The 7,500-nt window shown below is 47.2% G+C and overlaps 23 non-coding genes and 3 pseudogenes across 23 annotated transcripts in view; all 26 read left to right on the top strand.

Moving 5' to 3' along the window:
* LOC146262415 (5S ribosomal RNA) overlaps positions 1 to 64 on the top strand; it is a 119-nt gene extending 55 nt beyond the window's left edge. Inside the window, exon 1 of the ribosomal RNA XR_014724894.1 lies at positions 1 to 64. This exon is cut by the window's left edge and continues 55 nt beyond it. This is a non-coding gene — a ribosomal RNA (5S ribosomal RNA).
* Positions 65 to 242: 178 nt separating this feature from the next.
* LOC146262414 (5S ribosomal RNA) lies at positions 243 to 361 on the top strand. Its single transcript, XR_014728134.1, has one exon. It is a non-coding gene; the product is annotated as a 5S ribosomal RNA (ribosomal RNA).
* A 188-nt stretch (positions 362 to 549) lies between these two features.
* On the top strand, positions 550 to 668 carry LOC146262413 (5S ribosomal RNA). Its single transcript, XR_014729227.1, has one exon. It is a non-coding gene; the product is annotated as a 5S ribosomal RNA (ribosomal RNA).
* Positions 669 to 860: 192 nt separating this feature from the next.
* Positions 861 to 990, top strand: LOC146262412 (5S ribosomal RNA; annotated as a pseudogene).
* Positions 991 to 1,158: 168 nt separating this feature from the next.
* Positions 1,159 to 1,277, top strand: LOC146262411 (5S ribosomal RNA). Its single transcript, XR_014724893.1, has one exon. It is a non-coding gene; the product is annotated as a 5S ribosomal RNA (ribosomal RNA).
* Positions 1,278 to 1,449: 172 nt separating this feature from the next.
* On the top strand, positions 1,450 to 1,568 carry LOC146262410 (5S ribosomal RNA). Its single transcript, XR_014724892.1, has one exon. It is a non-coding gene; the product is annotated as a 5S ribosomal RNA (ribosomal RNA).
* A 176-nt stretch (positions 1,569 to 1,744) lies between these two features.
* Positions 1,745 to 1,863, top strand: LOC146262409 (5S ribosomal RNA). Its single transcript, XR_014728133.1, has one exon. It is a non-coding gene; the product is annotated as a 5S ribosomal RNA (ribosomal RNA).
* A 168-nt stretch (positions 1,864 to 2,031) lies between these two features.
* Positions 2,032 to 2,150, top strand: LOC146262408 (5S ribosomal RNA). Its single transcript, XR_014724891.1, has one exon. It is a non-coding gene; the product is annotated as a 5S ribosomal RNA (ribosomal RNA).
* Positions 2,151 to 2,336: 186 nt separating this feature from the next.
* LOC146262407 (5S ribosomal RNA) lies at positions 2,337 to 2,455 on the top strand. The gene has a single exon (XR_014724890.1). It is a non-coding gene; the product is annotated as a 5S ribosomal RNA (ribosomal RNA).
* A 184-nt stretch (positions 2,456 to 2,639) lies between these two features.
* Positions 2,640 to 2,758, top strand: LOC146262406 (5S ribosomal RNA). The gene has a single exon (XR_014724888.1). It is a non-coding gene; the product is annotated as a 5S ribosomal RNA (ribosomal RNA).
* A 172-nt stretch (positions 2,759 to 2,930) lies between these two features.
* LOC146262405 (5S ribosomal RNA) lies at positions 2,931 to 3,049 on the top strand. Its single transcript, XR_014728132.1, has one exon. It is a non-coding gene; the product is annotated as a 5S ribosomal RNA (ribosomal RNA).
* Positions 3,050 to 3,221: 172 nt separating this feature from the next.
* On the top strand, positions 3,222 to 3,340 carry LOC146262404 (5S ribosomal RNA). Its single transcript, XR_014724887.1, has one exon. It is a non-coding gene; the product is annotated as a 5S ribosomal RNA (ribosomal RNA).
* Positions 3,341 to 3,534: 194 nt separating this feature from the next.
* Positions 3,535 to 3,653, top strand: LOC146262403 (5S ribosomal RNA). The gene has a single exon (XR_014729226.1). It is a non-coding gene; the product is annotated as a 5S ribosomal RNA (ribosomal RNA).
* A 186-nt stretch (positions 3,654 to 3,839) lies between these two features.
* Positions 3,840 to 3,969, top strand: LOC146262402 (5S ribosomal RNA; annotated as a pseudogene).
* Positions 3,970 to 4,137: 168 nt separating this feature from the next.
* On the top strand, positions 4,138 to 4,256 carry LOC146262401 (5S ribosomal RNA). Its single transcript, XR_014728477.1, has one exon. It is a non-coding gene; the product is annotated as a 5S ribosomal RNA (ribosomal RNA).
* Positions 4,257 to 4,430: 174 nt separating this feature from the next.
* Positions 4,431 to 4,549, top strand: LOC146262400 (5S ribosomal RNA). Its single transcript, XR_014724886.1, has one exon. It is a non-coding gene; the product is annotated as a 5S ribosomal RNA (ribosomal RNA).
* Positions 4,550 to 4,729: 180 nt separating this feature from the next.
* Positions 4,730 to 4,848, top strand: LOC146262399 (5S ribosomal RNA). Its single transcript, XR_014724895.1, has one exon. It is a non-coding gene; the product is annotated as a 5S ribosomal RNA (ribosomal RNA).
* A 178-nt stretch (positions 4,849 to 5,026) lies between these two features.
* Positions 5,027 to 5,145, top strand: LOC146262398 (5S ribosomal RNA). Its single transcript, XR_014729053.1, has one exon. It is a non-coding gene; the product is annotated as a 5S ribosomal RNA (ribosomal RNA).
* Positions 5,146 to 5,323: 178 nt separating this feature from the next.
* On the top strand, positions 5,324 to 5,442 carry LOC146262397 (5S ribosomal RNA). The gene has a single exon (XR_014724885.1). It is a non-coding gene; the product is annotated as a 5S ribosomal RNA (ribosomal RNA).
* A 178-nt stretch (positions 5,443 to 5,620) lies between these two features.
* On the top strand, positions 5,621 to 5,739 carry LOC146262396 (5S ribosomal RNA). The gene has a single exon (XR_014729052.1). It is a non-coding gene; the product is annotated as a 5S ribosomal RNA (ribosomal RNA).
* A 190-nt stretch (positions 5,740 to 5,929) lies between these two features.
* On the top strand, positions 5,930 to 6,048 carry LOC146262395 (5S ribosomal RNA). The gene has a single exon (XR_014729225.1). It is a non-coding gene; the product is annotated as a 5S ribosomal RNA (ribosomal RNA).
* Positions 6,049 to 6,246: 198 nt separating this feature from the next.
* On the top strand, positions 6,247 to 6,376 carry LOC146262394 (5S ribosomal RNA; annotated as a pseudogene).
* A 168-nt stretch (positions 6,377 to 6,544) lies between these two features.
* Positions 6,545 to 6,663, top strand: LOC146262393 (5S ribosomal RNA). Its single transcript, XR_014724883.1, has one exon. It is a non-coding gene; the product is annotated as a 5S ribosomal RNA (ribosomal RNA).
* Positions 6,664 to 6,835: 172 nt separating this feature from the next.
* LOC146262392 (5S ribosomal RNA) lies at positions 6,836 to 6,954 on the top strand. Its single transcript, XR_014729155.1, has one exon. It is a non-coding gene; the product is annotated as a 5S ribosomal RNA (ribosomal RNA).
* A 182-nt stretch (positions 6,955 to 7,136) lies between these two features.
* LOC146262391 (5S ribosomal RNA) lies at positions 7,137 to 7,255 on the top strand. The gene has a single exon (XR_014727612.1). It is a non-coding gene; the product is annotated as a 5S ribosomal RNA (ribosomal RNA).
* Positions 7,256 to 7,423: 168 nt separating this feature from the next.
* The window catches only part of LOC146262390 (5S ribosomal RNA), a 119-nt gene continuing 42 nt past the window's right edge, over positions 7,424 to 7,500 (top strand). The window contains exon 1 of the ribosomal RNA XR_014724882.1: positions 7,424 to 7,500. This exon is cut by the window's right edge and continues 42 nt beyond it. This is a non-coding gene — a ribosomal RNA (5S ribosomal RNA).

The raw sequence follows: 7,500 nt of genomic DNA, 5'->3' as shown, positions 1-7,500 counted from the left end.
GCAGGGTCGGGCCTGGTTAGTACTTGGATGGGAGACCGCCTGGGAATACCAGGTGCTGTATGCTCTTTTGCTCATTCACTTAGAAACTGAAATCTTGCAATATGCACAAGTAGTCCTTCATGAAAGGGGCTGGAAGCTGTTTTCATTTTGACACGAGAGAGAGAGAGAGAGAGAGAGACCACCTTGCATTGTCAATTGCTAAATCTGTATATGGATAAGTAGCCTATGGTTGTCAACTTATTTTGTACGGCCATACCAGCCTGGCAACGCCCGATCTCGTCTGATCTCGGAAGCTAAGCAGGGTCGGGCCTGGTTAGTACTTGGATGGGAGACCGCCTGGGAATACCAGGTGCTGTATGCTCTTTTGCTCATTCACTTAGAAACTGAAATCTTGCAATATGCACAAGTAGTCCTTCATGAAAGGGGCTGGAAGCTGTTTTCATTTTGACACGAGAGAGAGAGAGAGAGAGAGAGAGAGAGAGAGACTACCTTGCATTGTCAATTGCTAAATCTGTATATGGATAAGTAGCCTATGGTTGTCAACTTATTTCGTACGGCCATACCAGCCTGGCAACGCCCGATCTCGTCTGATCTCGGAAGCTAAGCAGGGTCGGGCCTGGTTAGTAATTGGATGGGAGACCGCCTGGGAATACCAGGTGCTGTATGCTCTTTTGCTCATTCACTTAGAAACTGACATCTTGCAATATGCACAAGTAGTCCTTCATGAAAGGGGCTGGAAGCTGTTTTCATTTTGACACGAGAGAGAGAGAGAGAGAGAGAGAGAGAGAGAGAGAGACTACCTTGCATTGTCAATTGCTAAATCTGTATATGGATAAGTAGCCTATGGTTGTCAACTTATTTCGTACGGCCATACTAGCCTGGCAACGCCCGATCTCGTCTGATCTCGGAAGCTAAGCAGGGTCGGGCCAGGGTCGGGCCTGGTTAGTACTTGGATGGGAGACCGCCTGGGAATACCAGGTGCTGTATGCTCTTTTGCTCATTCACTTAGAAACTGAAATCTTGCAATATGCACAAGTAGTCCTTCATGAAAGGGGCTGGAAGCTGTTTTCATTTTGACACGAGAGAGAGAGAGACCACCTTGCATTGTCAATTGCTAAATCTGTATATGGATAAGTAGCCTATGGTTGTCAACTTATTTCGTACGGCCATACCAGCCTGGCAACGCCCGATCTCGTCTGATCTCGGAAGCTAAGCAGGGTCGGGCCTGGTTAGTACTTGGATGGGAGACCGCCTGGGAATACCAGGTGCTGTATGCTCTTTTGCTCATTCACTTAGAAACTGACATCTTGCAATATGCACAAGTAGTCCTTCATGAAAGGGGCTGGAAGCTGTTTTCATTTTGACACGAGAGAGAGAGAGAGAGACTACCTTGCATTGTCAATTGCTAAATCTGTATATGGATAAGTAGCCTATGGTTGTCAACTTATTTCGTACGGCCATACCAGCCTGGCAACGCCCGATCTCGTCTGATCTCGGAAGCTAAGCAGGGTCGGGCCTGGTTAGTACTTGGATGGGAGACCGCCTGGGAATACCAGGTGCTGTATGCTCTTTTGCTCATTCACTTAGAAACTGACATCTTGCAATATGCACAAGTAGTCCTTCATGAAAGGGGCTGGAAGCTGTTTTCATTTTGACACGAGAGAGAGAGAGAGAGAGAGACTACCTTGCATTGTCAATTGCTAAATCTGTATATGGATAAGTAGCCTATGGTTGTCAACGTATTTTGTACGGCCATACCAGCCTGGCAACGCCCGATCTCGTCTGATCTCGGAAGCTAAGCAGGGTCGGGCCTGGTTAGTACTTGGATGGGAGACCGCCTGGGAATACCAGGTGCTGTATGCTCTTTTGCTCATTCACTTAGAAACTGAAATCTTGCAATATGCACAAGTAGTCCTTCATGAAAGGGGCTGGAAGCTGTTTTCATTTTGACACGAGAGAGAGAGAGACCACCTTGCATTGTCAATTGCTAAATCTGTATATGGATAAGTAGCCTATGGTTGTCAACTTATTTCGTACGGCCATACCAGCCTGGCAACGCCCGATCTCGTCTGATCTCGGAAGCTAAGCAGGGTCGGGCCTGGTTAGTACTTGGATGGGAGACCGCCTGGGAATACCAGGTGCTGTATGCTCTTTTGCTCATTCACTTAGAAACTGACATCTTGCAATATGCACAAGTAGTCCTTCATGAAAGGGGCTGGAAGCTGTTTTCATTTTGACACGAGAGAGAGAGAGAGAGAGAGAGAGAGAGAGACTACCTTGCATTGTCAATTGCTAAATCTGTATATGGATAAGTAGCCTATGGTTGTCAACTTATTTCGTACGGCCATACCAGCCTGGCAACGCCCGATCTCGTCTGATCTCGGAAGCTAAGCAGGGTCGGGCCTGGTTAGTACTTGGATGGGAGACCGCCTGGGAATACCAGGTGCTGTATGCTCTTTTGCTCATTCACTTAGAAACTGACATCTTGCAATATGCACAAGTAGTCCTTCATGAAAGGGGCTGGAAGCTGTTTTCATTTTGACACGAGAGAGAGAGAGAGAGAGAGAGAGAGAGACTACCTTGCATTGTCAATTGCTAAATCTGTATATGGATAAGTAGCCTATGGTTGTCAACTTATTTCGTACGGCCATACCAGCCTGGCAACGCCCGATCTCGTCTGATCTCGGAAGCTAAGCAGGGTCGGGCCTGGTTAGTACTTGGATGGGAGACCGCCTGGGAATACCAGGTGCTGTATGCTCTTTTGCTCATTCACTTAGAAACTGAAATCTTGCAATATGCACAAGTAGTCCTTCATGAAAGGGGCTGGAAGCTGTTTTCATTTTGACACGAGAGAGAGAGAGAGAGACCACCTTGCATTGTCAATTGCTAAATCTGTATATGGATAAGTAGCCTATGGTTGTCAACTTATTTTGTACGGCCATACCAGCCTGGCAACGCCCGATCTCGTCTGATCTCGGAAGCTAAGCAGGGTCGGGCCTGGTTAGTACTTGGATGGGAGACCGCCTGGGAATACCAGGTGCTGTATGCTCTTTTGCTCATTCACTTAGAAACTGAAATCTTGCAATATGCACAAGTAGTCCTTCATGAAAGGGGCTGGAAGCTGTTTTCATTTTGACACGAGAGAGAGAGAGAGAGACCACCTTGCATTGTCAATTGCTAAATCTGTATATGGATAAGTAGCCTATGGTTGTCAACTTATTTCGTACGGCCATACCAGCCTGGCAACGCCCGATCTCGTCTGATCTCGGAAGCTAAGCAGGGTCGGGCCTGGTTAGTACTTGGATGGGAGACCGCCTGGGAATACCAGGTGCTGTATGCTCTTTTGCTCATTCACTTAGAAACTGAAATCTTGCAATATGCACAAGTAGTCCTTCATGAAAGGGGCTGGAAGCTGTTTTCATTTTGACACGAGAGAGAGAGAGAGAGAGAGAGAGAGAGAGAGAGAGAGACTACCTTGCATTGTCAATTGCTAAATCTGTATATGGATAAGTAGCCTATGGTTGTCAACTTATTTCGTACGGCCATACCAGCCTGGCAACGCCCGATCTCGTCTGATCTCGGAAGCTAAGCAGGGTCGGGCCTGGTTAGTAATTGGATGGGAGACCGCCTGGGAATACCAGGTGCTGTATGCTCTTTTGCTCATTCACTTAGAAACTGACATCTTGCAATATGCACAAGTAGTCCTTCATGAAAGGGGCTGGAAGCTGTTTTCATTTTGACACGAGAGAGAGAGAGAGAGAGAGAGAGAGAGAGACTACTTTGCATTGTCAATTGCTAAATCTGTATATGGATAAGTAGCCTATGGTTGTCAACTTATTTTGTACGGCCATACCAGCCTGGCAACGCCCGATCTCGTCTGATCTCGGAAGCTAAGCAGGGTCGGGCCAGGGTCGGTCCTGGTTAGTACTTGGATGGGAGACCGCCTGGGAATACCAGGTGCTGTATGCTCTTTTGCTCATTCACTTAGAAACTGAAATCTTGCAATATGCACAAGTAGTCCTTCATGAAAGGGGCTGGAAGCTGTTTTCATTTTGACACGAGAGAGAGAGAGACCACCTTGCATTGTCAATTGCTAAATCTGTATATGGATAAGTAGCCTATGGTTGTCAACTTATTTCGTACGGCCATACCAGCCTGGCAACGCCCGATCTCGTCTGATCTCGGAAGCTAAGCCGGGTAGGGCCTGGTTAGTACTTGGATGGGAGACCGCCTGGGAATACCAGGTGCTGTATGCTCTTTTGCTCATTCACTTAGAAACTGACATCTTGCAATATGCACAAGTAGTCCTTCATGAAAGGGGCTGGAAGCTGTTTTCATTTTGACACGAGAGAGAGAGAGAGAGAGACTACCTTGCATTGTCAATTGCTAAATCTGTATATGGATAAGTAGCCTATGGTTGTCAACTTATTTCGTACGGCCATACCAGCCTGGCAACGCCCGATCTCGTCTGATCTCGGAAGCTAAGCAGGGTCGGGCCTGGTTAGTACTTGGATGGGAGACCGCCTGGGAATACCAGGTGCTGTATGCTCTTTTGCTCATTCACTTAGAAACTGACATCTTGCAATATGCACAAGTAGTCCTTCATGAAAGGGGCTGGAAGCTGTTTTCATTTTGACACGAGAGAGAGAGAGAGAGAGAGAGAGACCACCTTGCATTGTCAATTGCTAAATCTGTATATGGATAAGTAGCCTATGGTTGTCAACTTATTTCGTACGGCCATACCAGCCTGGCAACGCCCGATCTCGTCTGATCTCGGAAGCTAAGCAGGCTAGGGCCTGGTTAGTACTTGGATGGGTGACCGCCTGGGAATACCAGGTGCTGTATGCTCTTTTGCTCATTCACTTAGAAACTGAAATCTTGCAATATGCACAAGTAGTCCTTCATGAAAGGGGCTGGAAGCTGTTTTCATTTTGACACGAGAGAGAGAGAGAGAGAGAGAGACTACCTTGCATTGTCAATTGCTAAATCTGTATATGGATAAGAAGCCTATGGTTGTCAACTTATTTGGTACGGCCATACCAGCCTGGCAACGCCCGATCTCGTCTGATCTCGGAAGCTAAGCAGGGTCGGGCCTGGTTAGTACTTGGATGGGAGACCGCCTGGGAATACCAGGTGCTGTATGCTCTTTTGCTCATTCACTTAGAAACTGACATCTTGCAATATGCACAAGTAGTCCTTCATGAAAGGGGCTGGAAGCTGTTTTCATTTTGACACGAGAGAGAGAGAGAGAGAGAGAGACTACCTTGCATTGTCAATTGCTAAATCTGTATATGGATAAGTAGCCTATGGTTGTCAACTTATTTCGTACGGCCATACCAGCCTGGCAACGCCCGATCTCGTCTGATCTCGGAAGCTAAGCAGGGTCGGGCCTGGTTAGTACTTGGATGGGAGACCGCCTGGGAATACCAGGTGCTGTATGCTCTTTTGCTCATTCACTTAGAAACTGACATCTTGCAATATGCACAAGTAGTCCTTCATGAAAGGGGCTGGAAGCTGTTTTCATTTTGACACGAGAGAGAGAGAGAGAGAGAGAGACTACCTTGCATTGTCAATTGCTAAATCTGTATATGGATAAGTAGCCTATGGTTGTCAACTTATTTGGTACGGCCATACCAGCCTGGCAACGCCCGATCTCGTCTGATCTCGGAAGCTAAGCAGGGTCGGGCCTGGTTAGTACTTGGATGGGAGACCGCCTGGGAATACCAGGTGCTGTATGCTCTTTTGCTCATTCACTTAGAAACTGACATCTTGCAATATGCACAAGTAGTCCTTCATGAAAGGGGCTGGAAGCTGTTTTCATTTTGACACGAGAGAGAGAGAGAGAGAGAGAGAGAGAGAGAGAGACTACCTTGCATTGTCAATTGCTAAATCTGTATATGGATAAGTAGCCTATGGTTGTCAACTTATTTCGTACGGCCATACCAGCCTGGCAACGCCCGATCTCGTCTGATCTCGGAAGCTAAGCAGGGTCGGGCCTGGTTAGTAATTGGATGGGAGACCGCCTGGGAATACCAGGTGCTGTATGCTCTTTTGCTCATTCACTTAGAAACTGACATCTTGCAATATGCACAAGTAGTCCTTCATGAAAGGGGCTGGAAGCTGTTTTCATTTTGACACGAGAGAGAGAGAGAGAGAGAGAGAGAGAGAGAGAGAGAGAGAGACTACCTTGCATTGTCAATTGCTAAATCTGTATATGGATAAGTAGCCTATGGTTGTCAACTTATTTCGTACGGCCATACTAGCCTGGCAACGCCCGATCTCGTCTGATCTCGGAAGCTAAGCAGGGTCGGGCCAGGGTCGGGCCTGGTGAGTACTTGGATGGGAGACCGCCTGGGAATACCAGGTGCTGTATGCTCTTTTGCTCATTCACTTAGAAACTGAAATCTTGCAATATGCACAAGTAGTCCTTCATGAAAGGGGCTGGAAGCTGTTTTCATTTTGACACGAGAGAGAGAGAGACCACCTTGCATTGTCAATTGCTAAATCTGTATATGGATAAGTAGCCTATGGTTGTCAACTTATTTCGTACGGCCATACCAGCCTGGCAACGCCCGATCTCGTCTGATCTCGGAAGCTAAGCAGGGTCGGGCCTGGTTAGTACTTGGATGGGAGACCGCCTGGGAATACCAGGTGCTGTATGCTCTTTTGCTCATTCACTTAGAAACTGACATCTTGCAATATGCACAAGTAGTCCTTCATGAAAGGGGCTGGAAGCTGTTTTCATTTTGACACGAGAGAGAGAGAGAGAGACTACCTTGCATTGTCAATTGCTAAATCTGTATATGGATAAGTAGCCTATGGTTGTCAACTTATTTCGTACGGCCATACCAGCCTGGCAACGCCCGATCTCGTCTGATCTCGGAAGCTAAGCAGGGTCAGGCCTGGTTAGTACTTGGATGGGAGACCGCCTGGGAATACCAGGTGCTGTATGCTCTTTTGCTCATTCACTTAGAAACTGACATCTTGCAATATGCACAAGTAGTCCTTCATGAAAGGGGCTGGAAGCTGTTTTCATTTTGACACGAGAGAGAGAGAGAGAGAGAGAGAGAGACCATCTTGCATTGTCAATTGCTAAATCTGTATATGGATAAGTAGCCTATGGTTGTCAACTTATTTCGTACGGCCATACCAGCCTGGCAACGCCCGATCACGTCTGATCTCGGAAGCTAAGCAGGGTCGGGCCTGGTTAGTACTTGGATGGGAGACCGCCTGGGAATACCAGGTGCTGTATGCTCTTTTGTTCATTCACTTAGAAACTGAAATCTTGCAATATGCACAAGTAGTCCTTCATGAAAGGGGCTGGAAGCTGTTTTCATTTTGACACGAGAGAGAGAGAGACCACCTTGCATTGTCAATTGCTAAATCTGTATATGGATAAGTAGCCTATGGTTGTCAACTTATTTCGTACGGCCATACCAGCCTGGCAACGCCCGATCTCGTCTGATCTCGGAAGCTAAGCAGGGTCGGGCCTGGTTAGTA

Source organism: Hypomesus nipponensis, chromosome 12, assembly GCF_054491055.1.
Source record: "Hypomesus nipponensis isolate SF chromosome 12, ASM5449105v1, whole genome shotgun sequence".
Taxonomy (NCBI): Eukaryota; Metazoa; Chordata; class Actinopteri; order Osmeriformes; family Osmeridae; genus Hypomesus; species Hypomesus nipponensis.
Note: the sequence above shows the minus strand (reverse complement) of the source record. Positions and strands in the feature narration are given on the sequence as shown.